The following is a 20,343-nucleotide window of genomic DNA, read 5'->3' as shown; positions in this document are numbered from 1 at the left end:
AGAGAGGTAGAGGGATAGAAGAGAGGTAGAGTAGGGGAGAAGTGAGGTAGAGGGGTAGAACAGAGGTAGAGTAGAGGTAGAGGGGTAGAAGAGAGGTAGAGTAGAGGCGTAGAAGAGACGTAGAGGGGTAGAAGAGAGGTAGAGGGGTAGAAGAGAGGCAGAGTATAGGGGTAGAAGAGAGGTAGAGGGATAGAATAGATGTAGAGGGGTAGAAGAGAGGTATAGGGGTAGAAGAGAGGTAGAGTAGAGGTAGAGGGGTAGAAGAGAGGTAGAGGGGTAGAAGAGAGGTAGGGATATATAGGCAAATGAAAGGGAAGCTATTGACTTCAGGAATGTGAAAGAAAGCTCTCCTATCTTGAAATCTGATTACAAGCATCTCCTGAGAAACGCAGCAAAACTTTCTCTGTCCACAGGTCCTGAGAGAAACAAAATAGAGATTGGCACTGAAGCTGGAATTCAAAGAACAAGTTTATTAATCACTCAAGAGTGGGACCCCATCCACATAGAACCCTCGAGTGCTTCCTGAGGTAGTACATTGAAGTCACAGAACAGAGGTCTTATATACAGATTTTTCTGCACTGGTAAGCATGTAGTTACAAATAGAAGGTACAAGCATACACATGAATAACTACCAACAGACATGGGCAGATGGAGATCACCTAGTCAGTAAAGTGGGAGGGGGAACAGAACTGCTTACAGTAGCAAAGAGTGATCGAAAGGTACATCTTTAGCCAGGTGCATTCTAGCAGCTACAGGCCTTTTCTCATACATTGCTTTGGCTCAGTACAGAAGGAGTTAACTAAAGCTGATGACACAAGCAGAATAGAAAGGCAAGCAACAGTGACAACTGAAGAATTACATAGCTGACAAAATGGATGCCACAAACAAGATGGCTTCAGCTCATTCTAACGCCAACTATTTTCGATTTCCACAGATGGCCCTTTTAGCATTGGCTAAAGACATCTCTGATTTGGAAGGAGCATAGTTGATATCATTTACATCTCATGAGTTCATTAATTTTTCGTCCATTGCTAGGCGGACTTTACATTCATAGCATTTTGTTTTTTCAGTATACACGAGGTACAGGTAGAAATCCAAAGGAAACAGGGCATCGGGCCACATTGAATACATAGGCAAGAAATGAAAAGAATCGCAGCAAATATGCATAGAGCTGACAGTAATTTTCAGCCCCACACAGTAAACATAGCCATCCAGTCAAAGTACATGTCCCTGAATCCTGGTTGATTTCAGTGGCTATTTTGTGCATCTTGGAAATCACTTCAAAAACTGAAGGGGCGTGGTCAGGGATGTACACGCAGTAGCTGCTCCCAATGATGTGACATGCTCCACCACGGTCGGCCAGGATGACATCGAGGACCATCCTGTTTTGGAGCGCCACAATTCTCGCAATTTGTAGTTCTGTGATTTTTCCAAGTGCCATGGCTGTCTGATTGGTTACAGCCTCTACAACATTTGTCAAACGTTGGATCTTTCTGCTGTTTAAGGCCGCACCAACAAAGAAGAATAGTCCCAAGTTAAAGTCAATATACTGATGCAGTGCAGTATCAGTTTGATCCACCTCATCACTGTTTATTGTCCTCTTGAATCGGCTCTTAGAAATGTCATTATACAGTTTATAGTCTTTATGGTAGGATGCAGGTGCCAAAACACAGGTGGAAGCAAAAAGGACACATAGCAGCTTCCAGACCACCCAATAGGTAGATGATGATAACCTTTACTTCCACAAATGAAATAGGTGTTGTGTGAGGACCAAAAACTACTATTGTTTATTCCTGTAATGTTCCATGCTAAATTACAGTCACTTTTTCCCACAGGAATACTGCCAATACTGCTCACACAGAGATCCGCTCCAGCTCTAGTAGCAGCGATAACAGAAGGCCCATTTCCCTTGGTTGTTTGAGTGTTTTGGAAAACATAACGTGCAGAGGAATTTCCTCAACGATACTCCTCCAGTTCCCATACAGTTCCATTAGCTTGGGGATCTCCTTCCTCATCAGGGTAACACACTTTATTCAACTGAAAATGTAATCTTCCTACATCAGCATAAGTAATGTTAGCAACTTCAGAAGCCCACAGCAATGCAAACCGGGCTCTGCAGGAGCCATTATGTGAAAACGGCAAGGGAATAAAAGGAGTTCCTCCCTTTTTCTGATGTGCTGGCATCATTCCACATACCCAGCAGTTGGTAACATTTGTAGCATTATGTGTATGGTACAACATCTGAATAAAAGTGTTATTGAGGTAGGACATTCTGTGCTTCTGTTCATGATAAGGAAGAGTAAAGTAATGTAGTTCAATGGGGACAGGAGTAGTAGCAGTCAGCAGATTTCGAGCAGGAGCTACTCACTCTACAACCCAAGTAATTGTAGCAATAATAACAATCAAAGTGAGTCCAATAATGAACATACTCTTTCGATCACAGACTCTTGCAGCAGTTTGCTTCTTCTCCTTAGGCATGTTCATCTCGTCATTGAACAATAAAACAGATGGTGCCCTAAGGTACTGGGCAGACGTTGGTTTCTTCACTGAGGTTGAGACGAGCAGTCACTAAAAGGCTACCCCCCTTTGTAGTCAGTCTTTAACCACCCAGGACAGTGGCTCAAACAGTCTTTTTCAGCAACAAAGTGTTTTTCTTCCTGGGTCGCAGCTGATATCGAGATGTACCAGGGATCGTGTGGTCCGGGAAGACTTCCTTAGGTCCTTCAGGTAACAGAGCTTGTCCTTTTTCTGTAGCCAGGATGTCGCGGTGATCTGCCAATTCAGCTGGGCTCACTATGTCTTGCAACATTTTCCGGCAATGTGTCGCATGAACCCAGTACTTCCGATTCTTCACTCGAACTGCAGTCCTGGTAGCCAGCAGCACTTGCTCAGGGCCTTGCCATCTCAGTGCTAGGGAGCTGGCTCTCTGGAAGGACTTTGTCATGACAAAGTCACCAGAGCGCAAGCAGTGGCCCTTACCTTGCGACCTGTCTGGAAGAGTCTCCCAAACCTATTAATAAATAGAAGACAAACTGTCAGTCAACTGAGACAAACAGTTGTTCATCAATAGATAGGGTACATAATGTATAGGGTGTGGCTTAAGAATCCCCCAAATATTCATTGGCCTTCCAAAAACCACCTCATACGGTGTGAGGCCAGATTGTGTATGTGGTATCGATCTAATAGATAGCAATGCCAAGGGCAGTGCATCAGGCCATTTCAAAGATGTGGAAGCCTGTATCTTTGCAGCTTCAATTTTAGGGTAGAGTTGTAGCGTTCTACTAGCCCTGCTGATTGTAGGTGAAAAGCAGCATGACATTTCTGCTTAATTCCTAACCCTTTCATGAGATACTCAACAACTTGCCCAATGAAATGAGGTCCATTGTCACTCCACAAAACTTGACAAATTCCAAATCTGGGGAAAAACTATTTCAGGAGCACCTTTGCTGTAGTAAGAGCTGTATTATCCTCCATGGCGTATGCCTCCACCCATTTAATAAAGGCACACACCACTACCAGAACATACTTCAGATTATTACAGCGTTCAAGCTGGATATAATCCATTTACAGAACCTCAAAATGTGGAGTAGGTATTACAAACCCTCCTGTTGGAGTTTGTGTTCCTTTCCCAGGATTATACTGCAGACAAATCAGACAGGACTTGACTAGTTTCTTAGCTGTACCCACAATCTCTGGATGTTCCCAAACTTGCATAAGTTGCTTTGCTATCGAGGATGCTCCAACATGTGCCGGCCCATGTGCCATGTGAATCATAGGGTGTAAATAGGCTGAGGGTAACTTCCATTTGGTCATTTCTATATTCCTCCAACAGCTCTCATAGTCCAATGCTCCCTCCTTGGACCATTGGTCAATTCATCGACAGAGGCAGATTGTTTCAAGTCCAGCACTTCTTGCCTAGCATCATGCCATTGTTCAGCTTTTGATTTAACTACATACATAGATGTGGTACTTCGCTGCATCGCGGTCTCACGAGCTGTGTAGTCTGCAAAGGGATTGCCTGCTCCTATTTTATCGGTCACTTTCTTGTGTGCACTACATTTAACAATTGGCACTTTCTTAGGATAGGTCAAGGCAGTAAGGAAATTATGTACTAATTCGTCATGCACTATTTGTGTCCCATGTGAAGTGAGAAAGCCTCTTCTTTCCAGAGTTGAGCAAAGCTATGTACTACAGCAAAGGCGTATTGGCTATCAGTGTAAATGTTAACAAGCAAATTTGTACTAAGCTCATATGCTTTTCTCAGTGCTATCAACTCGGCGGCTTGAGTTGACTTCTGTGGGATTCAAGCTGTCTCAACTACTGTCTGAAGTGTTGTAATTGCATAAGCAGCAGATGTAGTACCATCAGGCAACTTCAGGCAAGACCCATCAACCCACAATTCCCCATCAACACTAGAAAGAGGTGTATCTTGTAGGTCAACACGACCCTTTGTTCTTCAGTAAGGGATATACAGTCATGTTGCTCTTGTGACTGAGACTGAGTAGCTGAGAATGGAAATAATGTAGCAGGATTCAGAGTCAAACATCTTTTCAGTGTGATATGAGGAGCCAAACGTGTCAAATTATAGCCTGCCAAACGGGCACTAGTCAAATGTGTTTTCATTTGGTTTAACAAAGCATCAACTGAATGAGGTACTAGCACCAGCAATCTATGTGACAAGACTATTCCCTCACTCTGACGTATGGACACAGCTGTCGCTGCCACCGCTCGAAAACACCCAGGCAACGCACGAACAACTAGATAAAGAACAGCTGGGAAATATGCAAAAGGACGTTGCTTATCACAGTGTGTCTGTGTTAAAACTGAGAGAGCGCAACCGTCGCTCCCATGTACATAGAGTATGAAGGCCTTAGTATAGTCTGAAGTTCATAATAGTGGTGCAGAACAAAGGGTGTGATGTAACTGTTGAAAGGCATTCTGGCATTCAGTGGTCCTTGGGAGAGGCATCGGAGTGTCTTTAGTCAAAAGGGCCAACAAGGGTTTAATAATGTGAGAAAAATAGGGATCCACTGCCTACAGAAAGAAATAAGGCCAATCAATGCTCAAACATTCTTCTGAGGACGGGGCACAGGAGTGTCTAAAATAGTTTGAATGCGATCTGGCGTGAGTGCACGTCCCTCCTTAGACAGGAGGTGACCTGGCTACAATATTGCAATTTCTTCAGGGAGACTTTGTGATGATGAAAGGCAAGGGATGATAAAAGGGACAGTGTTCCTTCTTCACACTGTTCAGGAGTATCAGCAGCCAACAAGATGTCATCAACATATTGAATAAGAGCCACCCCTTGCGGTACAGGAAAAAAATCAAGCTGCCTTTTCAAAGTCTGGCTATAAATGCTAGCACTCTCTGTACACTCTTGTGGAGCTCTGCAGAATCTGAAGCATCATTTATTCAAATTGAAGCAGAACAAATAGCGGCTGTCAGGGTGAATAGGTATCAAGAAAGAAAAATGCATTCTTCAAATCAATGACACTAAATGTAGTGGAAGTAGGAGGGACCATAGTAAGAAGTGTTGTGATGTCAGAAACTACTAGGTATTGGAGCACTACGATTTTGTTAACTTCTCGTAAATCAATAATGAATCTGTAAATTTTAGTGTCCGTGTCTTTTTTCAAAATAGGAAGAATAGGGCTATTACAAATGGTATAAGGGACTTCTTCCGCAACCCCCACTCTGATCAAATCCTGAACAATGTGTATTAATGCTTCTTTTCCTCCCTGAGATATTTTGTATTGGGGCGGTCGAGGCAACGATGCACCATCCTTCACTTGAATATGTACTGGTGGTATAACCATTTGTCTCACATCAGTATCTGATGTAGCCCACAAAGTACTAGGTAAAGATGCCAGAGCAATATCTTTAATGAGACAAGACCTCTCAACCAGTGAATAGTTATCATTTAAAATAACATGCACACATTCCGGGGAACTACTTATTGTAGCACGAAAATGTTTAAGCATTTCAATACCCACAATGTTATCCGGTGTGTTAGGGAAAAGCAAAAATGTACATGCTGCAGTGAATTTAACAAGACTAAATGCAAGTGGCTGTGACAGTGGACTAAGTGTAGGTGTCCCATTGAATCCTATCGATATTATCGCTGTGCCAGACAGGGAAGCCCTAAGAACCAAATTTTTAGACAGAGCACTATGAGTAGCTCCTGTATCAGCCAGAAACTGATCAGTAGAGCCCAAGACATTTGCATCAACATAAGGACTTGTGATATCGGCTGGTATATGACCGAGGAAGCCGAGGTTTCCAATATGGCGCCCGGCTGGGTGCCCTACAGGGGGAAGGTGAACAGTCTAGTCACCCAACAGGAAGAGGCGAAAGTGAGGGTGATTGGAGGAAGGCGCGAGAGGAAGCGGAGAGGCAGAACGGCGCCGAGAAAGAGGAGCTAGAGACCAGCGAGGGACCCCGAGAGCCGGTGGAAACCGACGGGAGGACTGAAGAGAGCAGCGCGAAGCGGCAGGGGGAGGATTCCCCAACAACTACCACGCTTGTATCCGGTAGTCCCTCCAGGCAACAGGACACCAAGGTACCCACTGCTACGGTCCAGGGGGACCGAAGCCTCAGGCAAGTGACGTGGAGGGAAGGGTAGAGGAGGAGGTTGGTGGGAAAGGGCTTTGTGGGGACTGTGGCACAAATAGAGCACTAGGTCCTGAATGAGTGTTAAACCCCACACAAACCCTCACTTTCCTTGCCCTTCATCCAACCTCTGACTATATTGCACTAACTTCGGTGGCCCAGGTTTGTTGGTGACGGGGAAACACATTAGAGCTTAGCAGACCAACCGTGACAGTAGTGTCCCTTTGTTTCTGTTTGCCTTTTGGGAAGCACCAGTCCTGGTTGCAGTACGGGAGGAGGAAAGCAGGACAAGAAGAAGAAGACAACCTTCCACTAAAGGACAGTACGGTTAGATTATGCAGTTCTTTTCCCGAGTTGTGTTGTGAGATATTCAAACTGTCAGGACTGCTTTTGGTGAATAAAGACTCATACTTTGTGACATTCTAATTGAGTGACTGGTAATTCTGATTCAACTCCCAGAGAATGGGGTGCCAAACCATCACAGTGGTGTCAGAAGTGGGATATTATCATCTGAAACAAGATGACGCAACCTGTGACAGTGCATGATATGATAACTAGATTAGCAGAAGGGCAGAGACATTTAAAATTGGTGTTAGAGCAGCAAAATCAGAATGCTCAAAAAGAAAGGGAATCGTTCCACGTTGCCATGAAGGAACAAGCGATTCTTCTAACTAGAAACCAGAAAGTACAGAACACCGCCATTCTACGTCTCACAGATTCTATTTCTAATGCCCGAGTACATCCTAATATACCTGGCAGTGTGTTGCAGAAGTTTCAAGAAGGAGAAGATCCAGATTTCTTTTTTACAAACTTCGAAAGGGTAGCTACCACCGCTACTTGGCCTCCGGAGAGGTGGGGCCAATACATAGCACCGTTAGTATCCAGAGAACTACAGGCGGCTTACCAAGCTGCCAATCCAGCAGGAGTAAATCCTTATCCAGATATCAAGAAAGCAATCCTAGAAAGATTAGGCTGTGACCAGGAATATTACAGAACCTGCTTTCGTAAGGAAAAATGGGTCACAGGGTAATCCTCAGCGTTGTTCTATCGGGTTCGAGACTTAAGAAATAGGTGGCTCCAGGCTCATGCTTCCACTATGGAAGAAGTCACTGAACAAATTTTCCTAGAGCAATATCTGGAGGCATTGCCTAATACCACCAGGGCCTAGTTAAAACAACACCCCGGTCTAACGTCCCAGTCTACCATTGAGTTAGCTTGTGCTTATCATAAAACCCCAGATTTCAAAGCCCCTACAGGAAGAGCTCCTATTATTTTTCCCAAAAGTACGTCAAGAAACAAACGTCTTTTTTCCAATCCCAGACCAACTCCTAAGCCTTTTCCAAAAGCTGTCCCACAAACTCAAATGGGACCCCAGTGTTTTAGGTGCGCAGAGTGGGGACACATATCACAAAATTGTCCTTTAAACAATGATGGTTCCGAACCGATGGAGGTGCGTTGGTCCAGAGGACGAGTTCTAGTAACTGGAGTACGTAGGAAAAGATACAAGAAGGCCATTAGACTCAACGGTCGAATATTGAAGCTCTACTTGATACGGGTTGTCACCACACAGTTGAAGCCCAGGAATTAGTCCCATTGAACTCTGTATGCGAGGGAGAAACAGTCCTAGTTTCATGTGTTCATGGGGATGTTAAGGAGTATCCTTGAGCAGAAGTGTTGCTCGAGATAGATGGATATCCTCAAGTACAGAGAGTAGGGGTGGTTCCAACACTCCCAGAAAATATACTTTTAGGTACAGACTTACCCCAGTTTCATGAGTATCTGATGGAGGCGTCCGAACAGGAGGCTAGGGTTGAATGGCTGCAAGAGGCCCCCTTTTCTAGTGAAAACATAGATAGACCTAGAGATAGAGAACAACAATCCAAAATGCGAAAAGAAGAGATAAAGAGAGATATACAAATGCTTGCCAATCTATTGCCTCATGTTTACTCTCTTCTCCAGAATGGAGATACTCCAGCCTGGAGTTTTCGTGCGGCCCAGAAAGATGGCAGCACCCTCACGAATGCCTGGAATCAAGTGCAGGAGGTCGACCCAGAGAAGGTAGGACCCTATTTTTACATAAAAAAAGGGATTGTTGTACCAGGCAAGTGAGGGGCAGAGTGAAAAAATGGAACAATACTAGTCCCTGTAGCTTTCAGAGAACAAGCCTTACAGTTAGCTCATAATCAAATGAGAGGGGGTCACTACGGACAGGAACTAACTTTGAAATATTTACATGACAGATTCTATTGGCCAGGGTTCTATTGAGAAACCGCCAAATTCTGTGCGACCTGTCCCAAATGTCAGTTAGTTGATCCCTCCAAGGACATGAAGGTACCACTATGTCCCTTGCCAATTATTGATGTTCCATTTCAACGTGTAGGGATGGACCTAGTAGGACCTTTGCTTCCCTCAGCTAGGGGCATCAATATATACAGGTTCTAGTAGACTACGCCTCACGATATCCTGAGGCCATACCTCTCACTAGTATGACCATGTTAACGGTCGCTCAGGCTATAGTGTCTTTTTTCTCCAGAGTAGGTTTCCCTTTGGAATTGCTGACAAACCAGGGAACTCCTTTCATGGCTAAGCTTATGAAAGAAGTCTGTAATCTTTTAGGGGTTCACCAGATTTGAACAGCAGTGTACCACCCCCAGACAGATGGCCTGGTAGAAAGGTACAACAAAACTATTAAGACTATTCTGAAGAAACTAATAGGAGAGACATGAAAGGATTGGGACCGGAAACTGCCCTTGGTGCTTTTTGCCATTAGAACCCATGAACAGAAGTCTACAGGGTTCTCCCCGTTTAAGCTGTTATTCGGGAGAAAACCACGTATTCTGCTAGACATGGCAGCAGAACAGTGGACAGAGGAGGAAGATGAGGGAAAGCCCCTCCTAGGGTACATGCAGGCCCTAAAGGAAACATTGGCCACCCTCTGGGACACGGTACACCAGAACATGGACAAAGCTCAAAGCAGACAGAAAGAACAGTATGACCGTAAGAGCCAGATGAGAGAGTTGACTATTGGGGACAAGGTGCTGATATTACTTCCTTCCTCTGACAAGAAACTGTTAGCTACCTGGCAGGGGCCATATATAATAAGAAAGTGTGTGTATCTGGCGTGACCGGAGGTGAAGATGTAACACCTTTGGGCATCCATTTTGTTGGAAGTATTTGCCTCACACACCCATACAGGTGTCATGCTTCATCATCGGCGTTGCTCCTCGTCGAGGAGGCGGTGCAACCCCCGACGGGCTCATCTCAAAGAGGGGCTCCTTGACGGAGATCTTTTAAATCCAACTGCCTTTTGGTGAAGTGCGGGTGTGCGGGTGGTGCAGTATGTAGCCTAGGTGGTGATTTAAAATGAAGTAGAGGGTACCGGAAACTACTTTATTCTGGGGGTCCCTTACTGCAATTAAAAACTTGGATCTAATTATCTAGGTCCAAACCAAAAGGGAGAAGCGTAGAGGTACTGGTAGAATCACCCTCCAAAGTAAGCTTTTACAACCACAGAGATTCTATCAAAAAAAGTGAATGGGTGATATTTTTTATATATATACTTTTTACCGTTTACACCAGGGTGCTAGGCTCTCTCTTACACATGGAAAGATGGGAGCACAATGTGCTTGTTAAAATACCCCTCACACTCTAAAAAACCAAATAGAGTCATGCTTCATCATAGGGGTCTTCCCGCCCCTATAACGGGACGGGGCGTGCTACGACCAGACGGAATACGCGGGAGCACTAAGATGTGACAGAGGCTATGTGTAGGTGTATAGGAGTCAGTGAAAGTGTAGGGACCTAACACTAGTGAGTGTGCAAAAAGTGAAAAAATGGAAAGGATTTAAAAATTCCCTGGCTAGTAGAAAAAACACATTTATTAACTTCTCCAGCTGGGAACATTAAGAAGGGGTTGTGTGGTAGAGCATTAGCTACTACCTTGTCGACATGTTTCGTAAGCAGTCCCCTACTGCTTACTCATCAGGACCAAAAGAACAGTCCCTACTGTTTTTTTACTCAGTTTCTAACAGGTAATGCCTACTGTCCTATAAACGCCCAACAAAAATAAGTTGGATGTTTAGGCCTCAGGGCATGAGTTGGCCCACGTGAGGCAGAAAAAATCGACCTATTATGGTCTCTGTAAGAAAAGAGGAAGAGAAAAACCAACATAAATTTATGCACGGACATTGTTTTCTAAGTGGAAAAGAAAACAAACAAACAAACAGGTTTTTTTCTGTAGAGGACCACAATTTTAAATATTTGAAAGCGGTTCTATTTCCATACATGAAAACTCAACATGTAGTCATGTGTCTCTTAGTTTCACTGCCCTATGTGGGAGACACCAATGGTACCGTTTTGTCGGGACCTTCGTCATACTTTCACACACACACACTAACAAACGCGACTCAATGCACTACCAGCACACTAACGAAAGAGGGGAGGGGGACCTCCTTGTAAAATGTTTCAGAATTGGGAAGTGTGACATACTTATCTCAGCAGTTATCATGCCCCATGAGGAAACCTGTCGATAAGGGTGGTGCAACGGTGATACAGAACGTGGAAGATTACGACAAGGAATGTAGACGGCTACTGCAGGATGAAAGAAACTACAGAGTTATCAACAATGATCCTACGGTCAGCATACAAACGAAGATAGGTACCATGGTCGAGGAGGCACTATCGCATGATTGGATCACAAAGAAGGAGGGGGATTTTCTAATTCAGAAGAATCCAAGAACCCCCTACCTATATACCCTACCAAAAATCCATAAAAACCTCCAAAACCCCCCCGGGAGACCAATTGTCTCGGGTATTGGGTCAGTTCTGGAACCAGTCTCTAGGTTCGCAGACGCATTTCTAAGACCAATGGTCCAAAAAACATCGACGTACCTGAAGGATACAAAAGAAGTGCTAAACCTTCTGGAAGAGATACGTTTTGACCCCGAAACCCAGCTGTTAATCAGCTGTGATGTTGAGAGTCTATATACTAGTCTGCCCCACCAAGCCACCCTAGACATCATTGAGGATGTTCTGTTCGAGGACTTTTGGGAATATCAAACACCGCGCAATGTGGTAATGAATTGTTGTGCATTGGCTTTAAAAGAGAACTTTTTTGAGTATGAGGGCACCCTATATGTACAAAAGCATGGGACCAGCATGGGAAGCACATTTGCCCCTAGTATAGCTGGTCTATATGTACATCATCTAGAGGTCACAAAAATATTGAATCCAAACAATCCATTCAGACCCAAGATCAGATTATGGAAACGTTACATCGATGATATCCTGATCATCTGGGATGGAGATGAGAAGGATTCGGGACAGTTTCTAACATGGCTAAATCTACAGGACGAATTCCTAAGGTTCACCAGCACGTCATCCAGGAGCAACTTGGTTTTTCTGGACCTAAATATCTTTCCCAAAAATGGGAAATTGATGACCACGACCCACTTCAAGAGCACTTCCAAGAACTGTCTCCTCATGTATAATAGCTTCCACCCCAAACATCTGCGGGATAATCTACCTTATGGACAGTTCCTGCGTTTACGCAGAAACTGCACTGAGATTGAGACTTTCAAAACCCAGTCAAGCGACCTCAAAAAGAAATTAAAAGCACGGATGTATCCTGACCATGTCATAAATCAGGCCTACACACGAGCAAGAAACAACTGCCGGGAAAGCCTGTTGGAAGAAAAAGTAGCAAAAGAGGAAGAGTCCGATCTGCGTGACCACTTATAACACCAGCTCAAACCTAGTGACCAAGATCATAAACAAGAATTGGAAAATCTTGAACAGTGGGGGGTTAGACATATCAAAACCCATGTTCGCGCATAAAAAAGCAAAGAGCTTGAGGGATGTCCTGGTCCACACAAGACCAAAATCTGACATCAACATACAAAAAAACCCCAACTTTGTCCAGGGTCACTACCCATGTGGTGGATGCAAGGTATGCGGACTGACCAAGAAAAGCAAAGAAATAACTTTCAGGAATGGCACGGTGTGGGAGCAGAGGGCTTTCAGCAACTGCAACAGTGCTAATGTTGTATACCTGATTACCTGCCCATGCCAACTAGAATATGTAGGCATGACAAGCAGGGCAATCAAGGTAAGGATTGGCGAACATAAAAGCACAATCAAATGCAAAAAAACAAGTACAAAACTAACCAACCATTTCCTCGAAATGAACCACAAACCCGAGGAACTTAAATGGACAGTAATAGAAATAGTAAGCAACGAAAGATTCCTGCTGGAGAAAGAACAGCGATGGGTTTTCCGCGTCCAGTCACATAAACATGGATTAAATGATGACATACCTTGGAGTCAACTGTAGGCTAGTACTCCATACTTCCCTTCAGCAGCTAATTCCCCCATGAGAGCTTATCAGCAATAATTCTCTATATATACCTTACAAATACTCTGCGCAAATGACATGCATACAGATCCTCTGTGCAATAAATATCAAACCCCAAAAAAACCCTCCGCTTTTATATCACTACTATTATCCATCACGAAGCTGCAACAAAAGACACCTTCCAAATCACCCAAAATTATTCGACCAATTGGATTTTGCATGAAAATTATTCCCGAAGGGTTTACAATATCTTTTTTCCACTTGGATCTTAATCCATAGACACAAAAAAGAGACTTCCGCCTCCTGTCCGCCTCGCCGTGCCAAAAATAGTCCGCCATCTTAACGGGTTGATGCTCTAGCACAAAACAAAGGGGGCGGCACCCAGCGCGGGATGAACGCGGAAGCGTACCGGCTTTTTATAAACACCAAGCCACTTGAGCCCAGCAATCCTCGGAGGTGCACGGGGGTAGGAACAATGCTTTCTTTTTGCTAGCAGAGACGTAAGTAATAGACTCCGACCTTGAGTCTTTAAAAATCAGGTCGCGGGGGTAGATAAACGCACTAATACCTCTTTGCGCTTTTTAAAAACGAACACCTAAAACGAACCTTTGTCTTTCTTAGTAAAACTGCGCAGATTACCCCTCGCCTGCAAAACCTCATGGGGCATGATAACTGCTGAGATAAGTATGTCACACTTCCCAATTCTGAAACATTTTACAAGGAGGTCCCCCTCCCCTCTTTCGTTAGTGTGCTGGTAGTGCATTGAGTCGCGTTTGTTAGTGTGTGTGTGTGAAAGTATGACGAAGGTCCCGACAAAACGGTACCATTGGTGTCTCCCACATAGGGCAGTGAAACTAAGAGACACATGACTACATGTTGAGTTTTCATGTATGGAAATAGAACCGCTTTCAAATATTTAAAATTGTGGTCCTCTACAGAAAAAAACCTGTTTGTTTGTTTGTTTTCTTTTCCACTTAGAAAACAATGTCCGTGCATAAATTTATGTTGGTTTTTCTCTTCCTCTTTTCTTACAGAGACCATAATAGGTCGATTTTTTCTGCCTCACGTGGGCCAACTCATGCCCTGAGGCCTAAACATCCAACTTATTTTTGTTGGGCGTTTATAGGACAGTAGGCATTACCTGTTAGAAACTGAGTAAAAAAACAGTAGGGACTGTTCTTTTGGTCCTGATGAGTAAGCAGTAGGGGACTGCTTACGAAACATGTCGACAAGGTAGTAGCTAATGCTCTACCACACAACCCCTTCTTAATGTTCCCAGCTGGAGAAGTTAATAAATGTGTTTTTTTCTACTAGCCAGGGAATTTTTAAATCCTTTCCATTTTTTCACTTTTTGCACACTCACTAGTGTTAGGTCCCTACACTTTCACTGACTCCTATACACCTACACATAGCCTCTGTCACATCTTAGTGCTCCCGCGTATTCCGTCTGGTCGTAGCACGCCCCGTCCCGTTATAGGGGCGGGAAGACCCCTATGATGAAGCATGACTCTATTTGGTTTTTTAGAGTGTGAGGGGTATTTTAACAAGCACATTGTGCTCCCATCTTTCCATGTGTAAGAGAGAGCCTAGCACCCTGGTGTAAACGGTAAAAAGTATATATATAAAAAATATCACCCATTCTCTAATTATCTAGGTGCCAGCAGGTTAGGTATAGTGGCCCTAGATTAGATCTGTAACGAAATTGGTCAACATGTTTCTCGCATGGGCAAGGTACCCGCGATTCATCAGGACCTATAGTGGGTAAGAGCAAGGTCTACAAACATTAAACAACATGCTAGTGTCATGTGCCTAATACCGGAATTGTGGAATACTTAATGTTACCTCTGTAGCTTTGTCCTATGCCTAAATGGGAAATAAGAGTACAGGGTTAATAGCATTGAATGATCGCCAGAATAGATACAAGGTGCTAGACCAAATAAACACACAGTGTCATGCTAGTGATCGTGTATTTATACTAGCTTCAAGTCGACGTGACTGTATTGTGACAACGTGAATCAATCCTGTCACACCAACCTATTATAAGTGAAAGGAGAAGTTTTAAAACTAGAAAGTATAAAAACAGCAGCAGTCTATCAGGAGAGGCCTCCTCCTTCTCCTTCTCGTTTGAACAGTAGGTCCAATGTGTGATGACGTTGTGCTCACTAGGTGTGCATAGTGCATATTGCCGTAATACAAGGATGGAAACCCGACTCACCTAATGGTCAAAAGTGTGATCAAACGCCACTGGACTATCCTGAACACAGGTGACCTAACCTTTGAACACCCAAGATTTGCGTTCAAAAGATCGCAGAATGTTAAAGACATCCAGATCAGCACGAGACCCAAAGTCATCAAGAAGGGGTCTCAACAGACATTATGGCATCTACCCCCTGTGAAGGGTCATTATCCTTGTGGCTCTTGCACAGCTTGTGCTTACACATCTGTACATAAGACAATACAACTCACTGACACCTTCAATTGGGAGCTCAGGGGACATACTAATTGTAATACCTCACAATGTATCTACATGCTTACCTGCCCATGCGGACTACAATACATGGAATGACGACACGTCCGATCAAAACCCGCATCACTGAACACCGCAGTAATTTCCGCTGTAGAAAGACCAATACCAAGATGTGCAAACATTATGTGGAAGCTAACCACACAGCTGACTCTCTTAAATGGCTTGTACTTGAATCTAGCCCCAATTGCCCAAATCAAGCCTTGTTTCACAAAGAACAGAGGTGGATCCACCGATTATCGTCAGACAGTCGGGGCTTGAATGAAGATATTCCGTGGCACTCATTATAATATTGCAGTGCTAGAATTCCTGACACATGTACTTATTCTACACCTAACGCGACTAGTTGAGATCAACATCTCTCGCGTTAAACCCACCCTTAACTTTCTGACTTATCTTCAACAAACTTTAGCCGTGACCAATACAATGCGGTAATATAATATTTTTCACAAGGGGTGAACAACATGTGCTTATATTCTTACAATATATAACAGCTTCCTTGGTATATGCGAGTAAAGCATACCCTCTCCTACAAAGCAGCCACTACCTAACTTGGCCCGATATCTGGTTTGATAAGACTTCGACCTCCTTTCTGTAATGGCCGCCACAGTTACCTACACTACCACCTGACCTGACATTGGGGACGGAGTTAGGCACCTGATGTTGGGGGCGCCTAACGCAACTAGTTGAGATCAACATCTCTCGCGTTAAACCCACCCTCAACTTTCTGACTTATCTTCAACAAACTTTAGCCGTGAACAATACAAAGCGGTAATATATTTTATTTTGCACAAGGGGCGAACAAAATGTGCTTATATTCTTACAACATACAACAGCTCCCTAGGTATATGCGAGTAAGGCATACCCTCTCCTACAAAGTAGCCACTACCTAACTTGGCCCGATATCTGTTTTGATAAGACTTCGACCTCCTTTCTGTAATGGCCGCCACAGTTACCTACACTACCACCTGACCTGACATTGGGGACGGAGTTAGGCACCTGACGTTGGAGGCAGAGTCGCGCACCGAACAGTGACGCTTTCGCCTAGAAATGGCGACCGCCACTGAGCTCCAGCATCTATCCGAGCTCGGCGGCGATGGGTAGGTGAAGTAACTAGTACGCGGTGACGGAGAGGTAAGGAGGACATACGAGGGATGCTTTTGGGACTCGTATATTGTATCTTTGCTAGTTTGACAACATCGGGGGTTCTGAACCTGAATCCTCATAGGGCTTTGATTATCTTGATGAAAGTCTTGTTCTGACTCTGTACACGCCTTCCTTTTACACCCCCAGCCATACCTAATGGGCCCCATCCTGCAGTACCAACCCGCCGAGCATTGTTGTGGCATTTAGTCCCTGACCATTAGGTGAGTCGGGTTTCCATCCTTGTATTACGGCAATATGCACTATGCACACCTAGTGAGCACAACGTCATCACACATTGGGCCTACTGTTCAAACGAGAAGGAGGTGGCCTCTCTTGATAGACTGCTGCTGTTTTTATACTTTCTAGTTTTAAAACTTTTCCTTTCACTTACAATAGGTTGGTGTGACAGGATTGATTTACGTTGTCACAATACAGTCACGTCGACTCGAAGCTAGTATAAATACACGATCACTAGCATGACACTGTGTGTTTATTTGGTCTAGCACCTTGTATCTATTCTGGCGATCATTCAATGCTATTAACCCTGTACTCTTATTTTCCATTTAGGCATAGGACAAAGCTACAGAGGTAACATTAAGTATTCCACAATTCCGGTATTAGGCACATGACACTAGCTTGTTGTTTAATGTTTGTAGACCTTGCTCTTACCCACTATAGGTCCTGATGAATCGCGGGTACCTTGCCCATGCGAGAAACATGTTGACCAATTTCGTTACAGATCTAATCTAGGGCCACTATACCTAACCTGCTGGCACCTAGATAATTAGATCCACGTTTTTAATTGCAGTAGGGGACCCCCAGAATAAAGTAGTTTCCGATATCCTCTACTTCATTTTAAATCACCACCTAGGCTACATAATGCACCACCCGCACACCCGCACTTCACCAAAAGGCAGTTGGATTTAAAAGATCTCCGCCAAAGAGCCTCTCTTTGAGGTGAGCCCGTCGGGGGTTGCACCGCCTCCCCGACGAGGAGCAACGCCGATGATGAAGCATGACACCTGTATGGGTGTGTGAGGCAAATACTTCCAACAAAATGGATGCCCAAAGGTGTTACATCTTCACCTCCGGTCACGCCAGATACACACACTTTCCTATCTAAGGAACAGTTCAGCAACCCACTTTGTTGATCCATACTTGAGGGCACAAGCTGATACTGGACCTTCCACTTCCCTTAGTGGTAAATGGTGCCCAACTGATCGACCGATCTCTCTCCCTCCTCTTGATAACCACCATATATAATAACTCATAAAGTGACACCGGTGTCCTATAGAGTCGCCGTACCACATACTAACAAGGTGGGGAAAACGTATCGCATTAATTTACTTAAGAAATGGGAAGAACCCAATACTAAACCTCAAGACCAGAATGTGGCTCAAGCAATTAATCGCGTAACTATACATAAAACCTTAGACTTACCCCAGGGACTTGGGAATAGAGAACAAGGGGAACAACCTTCCATGGGTTCTAAGTTGTCCCTAGAACAAAGACAATTAAAACAATTGCTGGATCAGTATCCAAAACTCAGTTCAGGCAACCCTGGGCGGACATCTTTGGTCGCCCATGGTATTGTCACTCAAGCCGGAAAGGTGGTGAATGTAAGACCCTACCGCATACCTGAGGCCAGAAGACAGGCGGTAGAACAAGAAATAGAAAAGATATCTCAGGCAGGTATAATTGAACCTTCCAAGAGTAATTGGCTCTCTCCCATTGTGTTAGTGCCCAAACTGGATGGGAGCATCCGTTTTTGAATAGACTTCAGACAGGTAAACGCTCACTCTAAATTTGATAATTACCCGATGCCCTGAGTAGACAAATTGATAGAGAGATTGGGGGAAGCTCGAGTCATGTTCACCAGTGATTTAACAAAAGGATATTGGCAAATTCCTCTAACCAACTCAGCTCAGGAAAAGACAGCGTTTTCAACACCATCAGGGTTGTATCACTTTAAAGTAATGCCCTTTGGACTCAAAGGCTTATGGACATCTTGCTCCGGGCTCACCAAAAGTATGCAGTTGCCTATTTAGATGATATTGTAGTATACAGTCCTGACTGGAAGACTCACCTGGAACACCTCAAGAACCTATTCGAGACGTTGACTCAAGCAGGATTGACCATGAACCCAAAGAAAACCACCCTGGGCACTCACCAAATAAACTACTTAGGGTATACTATAAGTGAGGGAACCCTTAAACCCCCAAATCAATAAATTAGAGGCGATCCAAAACATCCTTAGACGCACCACTAGAAAAGAAGTAAGAGCTTTCTTAGGATTAGTGGGATACTATAGGAGATGTATCCCTCAACTATCAGATGTGGCCAGTCCTGTCACTGATTTGTTAAGACACAAAACCTCCAGAGCCAAAATTGAATGAAAACAGGAAAAGAGTTTTGGTGCTTTAAAGACTTTACTGTACAATGCCCCAATACTGAATTGTCCCGACTACAAGAAGTCATTTGTGCTACAAACTGACTCCTCGGATAGGGGATTTAGAGCCAGATTTAGGTAGGCAAATACCGGTCGGCAACGGCCGAAATTCGGTAATTTCGGCCGTTACCGACCGGTATTTGGAAAATGAGATGTAGGTGGGCATTTTACTGATTCGGTAATTTACCGAATCGGTATTTTAAGGAATCGGTAAAGTACCGATTCCTTAAAAGTACCGGATCGGTAAATTACCGATTTTGCTATGTAGGGAGCACTCAAATTAGTGCTTTTCCCCTATTAGGATTCGTTATTTACCACCAAATACAAGTTGGTGGTAAATAATGAAAACCTCGGAAAAAAGCATTTTTCTTTGCTTTTCCAACAGTGCCATGTTGCAGACATACATGTCCTCAGGGCATGTATGTCTGCAACATGTGCACCCATACACAATTGAGGGGTGCAACAGGGTGTCAAAGTCACACCCTGCCACCCTTCAATGTTTCCCCCTTTTACCGAATCGGTAAATACCGATTCGGTAATTGGCATTCATTCCTATGGGCCTCCAGGCCCATAGGAATGAATGGCAATTACCGAATCAGTATTTACCGATTTGGTAATTACCGAAACTTACCGATTCTGTAATTTTTTCGGTAAAATTACCTACATCCCATTTGCCTGTTCTTAAATACCGAATCAATATGATTCGGTATTTAAGAATCGGTAATCTGGGATCTGAAAGAAACACGTTAGTGTTAGATTCCTTACCTTAGAATATCCCCAGGCGTCAGTCTGGATCCGGAAACTTTTGCGTAGCAGTACCCCTGCGCGTCGGTAGGCGTCGTCTGCAGGCGTCCCCTGCGGCTCCGCGTCCGTCGTCGGCGTCGTGCGCCGTGATGACGTCGCTGGAGTACATAGACGCCGCCTCCGCGCGCTGACGTCAGTTCTTCTTTTTTCCGCGCCAGTGGACGCAGATCTGGAAGAGCAGTACTCCGGTCTTTGACCAAGTTTTTCGACTTTTTTCTCTATTGTGCCTGATAGGATGCCTGGATTTAAGAATTGCGATGACTGTGAGCGCACGATGTCGGTCACAGACCATCACCGCCTCTGCCTCCGGTGTCTGGGCCCCGACCACGACGTGGAATCGTGCCTCGACTGCCGGGCCCTTACCAACAAGGCTAGGCGGGAGCGGTCCCGCAAGCTGCTGGAGCTCCGGGTGTCGGCCCCACGTCGGGACCGGGAGCGGTCCCGGTCCGGCCGGAGGTC

At 44.4% G+C, this 20,343-nt stretch overlaps 1 pseudogene; it reads right to left on the bottom strand.

Moving 5' to 3' along the window:
- Positions 1 to 1,031: 1,031 nt before the first annotated feature.
- On the bottom strand, positions 1,032 to 2,484 carry LOC147691793 (uncharacterized; annotated as a pseudogene).
- Between the last annotated feature and the right edge of the window lie 17,859 nt (positions 2,485 to 20,343).

Source organism: Lissotriton vulgaris, chromosome 9 (genome assembly GCF_964263255.1).
Source record: "Lissotriton vulgaris chromosome 9, aLisVul1.2, whole genome shotgun sequence".
NCBI lineage: Eukaryota > Metazoa > Chordata > Amphibia > Caudata > Salamandridae > Lissotriton > Lissotriton vulgaris.
Note: the sequence above shows the minus strand (reverse complement) of the source record. Positions and strands in the feature narration are given on the sequence as shown.